General features: G+C 45.8%; 1 long non-coding RNA gene across 1 annotated transcript in view; it reads left to right on the top strand.

Moving 5' to 3' along the window:
- LOC116083690 overlaps positions 1-3,028 on the top strand; it is a 44,588-nt gene that overhangs the window by 33,676 nt on the left and 7,884 nt on the right. The window lies entirely within an intron of this gene.

Below are 3,028 nucleotides of genomic sequence, written 5' to 3'. Positions count from 1 at the left end.
GTTGTATCAGTTTGCAATCCCACCAGCAATGAAGTAATGTTCCTCTTTCTCCACAACCTCTCCAGCAAGACAGAGCATTCATATTACTTTATAATCCTCGTTTCTGCAACTGATTACTGTTATTTATAACTACCTTCCTCTACTACCCATTCTGTATTTCCTTCCCTCATCAGCAAGCACCTCAGCAGGTCTTGGCTCTTTTCCTGGAGGATTGACCCATACCTTCATTCCTGATGGGTCTGCATCCTTTGTCATCCTGCTTGGATTAGGTTGTAATTTCCCATTAACTTTCATCACAGGACATGGAAGTACTAAGAGACACCCTAAGGGATCTCCTGCACTCCAGACATATTCCTGCTTACCTCCATTGTGAAGAGGCAATCCAATTTCTCCATGATAATCTGGATCTATCACTCCTCCTAACACTGTTATTCCCTTCTTAGCCTGTTGGCTTAAGGGCATTAGAAGCCCAAAATGAATGGGGGGAAGTCTGATCTTCCAGTTCAATGGAATGTTTGTTGTGGCTCCTGGTAGGAGAACTCACCCCTCTGGAACCAAAACTTCTAGGCCAGCAGAATCTAGAGTTGTGGGGACAAGAAGCAAAAATTTTCCTAGAAGGTTACTAGGAGTGATAATGAGTGGAACTATTCCCTTTTCCACCCCTTGATTCCTGGACCCATAGATCCTGGCTATGGGGGAAACTGTTCCATATATTGGACGCTGATTCAAAGCATATACTGCTTTCTGAAGAACTCTGCCCCAGCCCTCCATGCTGTTGCCACCTAATTGGCGCTGTATCTGTGTCTTCAAAAGGCCATTCCATCTTTCTATCAGACCAGCAGGTTCAGGATGATGGGAAACATGGTAAGACCAGTGGATTCCATGATCATGGGCCCACTGTCGCACTTCTCTGTCTGTGAAGTGAGTTCCTTGGTCAGAAGCAATACTGTGTGGAATACCATGATGATAGATAAGGCATTCAGTGAGTCCACGAATGATGGTTTTGGCAGAAACATTTCATGCAGGAAAGGCAAATCCATAACCGGAATAAGTGTCTACTCCAGTAAGAACAAAACGTCCTTTCCATGGAGGAAGTGGTCCAATGTAGTCAACCTGCCACCAGGTTGCTGGCTGGTCACCTCAAGGAATGGTGCCATATCTGTGGCTCAGTGTTGGTTTCTGTTGTTGGCAGATCTGGCATTCAGCGGCAGCTGTAGCCAGGTCAGCCATGGTGAGTGTAAGTCCATGTTGTTGAGCCCAAGCATAACCTCCATCTCGGCCACCATGACCACTTTGTTCATGTGCCCATTGAGCAATGGCAGGAATGGCTGGGGAAAGAGGCTGACTATCCACCAAACGGGTCATCTTATCTACTTGATTATTAAACTCCTCCTCAGATGAAGTCACCTTTTGGTGAGCATTTCATGGGACACAAATATCTTCACATCCTCTGCCCATTTGGAGAGATCTCTCCACATACTTCTTCCCAGATGTCTTTCTCACCAATTTTCCAATCGTGATCTTTCCAGGTCCCTGACCATCCAGCTAATCCATTGGCTACAGCCCATGAGCCAGTGAACAATCGTACATCTGGCCATTTCTTCTTCCAAACAAACTGTAATACCATGTATACTGCCCGAAGTTCTGCCCACTGTGAAGATTTTCCTTCACCTGTATCTTTCAGGGTTATCCTGGCAAGGGGTTGTAATGCTGCAGCTGTCCACTTCTGGGTGGTGCCTGCATAACATGCAGAGCCATCAGTAAACCAGGTCCTAATCTTCTCTTCTTCAGTCAGACAATCATAGGGAACACCCCATGAGGCTATAGGTGCATGTTTGGCTGCAGATGGCATTGTCACAGGAGTGGAAACCATAGGCATTTGAGCAACTTCTTCATGTAACTTGCTTGTGCCCTTAGGACCTGCTCTGGCTTGATCACGTATATGCCACTTCCATTTGATAATTGACTGCTGCTGTGCATGTCCTACTTTATGATTTGAAGGGTCTGATAGCACCCAGCTCATGATGGGTAGTTCAGGTCGCATAGTAACTTGGTGTTCTATTGTCAAACATTCAGTTTCCACTAAGGCCCAATAGCAGGCCAAGAGCTGTTTTTCAAAGGGAGAATAGTTGTCTGCAGATGATGGTAGAGCTTTGCTCCAAAATCCTAATGGTCTCTTCTGTGATTCACCTACAGAGGCCTTCCAGAGGCTCCAAACAGCATCTCTATCTGCCACAGACACCTCAAGTAACATCGGGTCTCCTGGATCATATGGTCCAAGTGGTAGAGCAGCCTGCACAGCAGCCTGGACTTTTTGAAGAGCCTTCTCCTGTTCCAGGCCCCACACAAAGCTAGCAGCTTTCCGAGTCACTTGGTAAATGGGCCTGAATAGCACACCCACGTGAGGAATGTGCTGTCTCCAGAATCCAAATAGACCCACTAAACATTGTGCTTCTCTTTTCGTGGTGGGAGGGGCCAGGTGCAACAACTTATCTTTCACCTTAGAAGGAATATCTCTGCATGCCCCACACCACTGGACTCCTAACAATTTCACTGAGGTAGATGGCCTTTGAACTTTGGTTGGATTTATTTCCCATCCTCTGGTACGCATATGTGTTACCAATGAGTTGGCACAGGGCAGGAGAGTTAATATATCCTTGAGGCAAAACTGTAAAGGTATACTGCTGGCCTTGCCAACTGAAAGCAAATTGCTTCTGGTGGTCCTTATGGACAGGTACTGAGAAGAAGGAATTTGCCAGATCAATGGCTGTGTACCAGGTGCCAGAAGATGTGTTAATTAGTTCAAGTAAAGAAACTACATCTGGTATAGCAGCTGCAATTGGAGTTACTACCTGATTTAGTTTTCAATAATCAACTGTCATTCTCCATGATCCATCTGTCTTCTGCACTGGCCAGATAGGAGAGTTAAAGAGAGAAGTGGTGGGAACCACCACCCCTGTATCTTTCAAGTCCTTGATAGTGGCAGTAATTTCTGCAATTCCTCCAGGAATATGATACTGTTTTTGAT

The sequence above is a fragment of the Mastomys coucha genome, unplaced genomic scaffold (assembly GCF_008632895.1).
Source record: "Mastomys coucha isolate ucsf_1 unplaced genomic scaffold, UCSF_Mcou_1 pScaffold8, whole genome shotgun sequence".
In the NCBI taxonomy this organism is placed as follows: Eukaryota; Metazoa; Chordata; class Mammalia; order Rodentia; family Muridae; genus Mastomys; species Mastomys coucha.
This window is presented reverse-complemented; position numbering and strand designations above follow the sequence as displayed.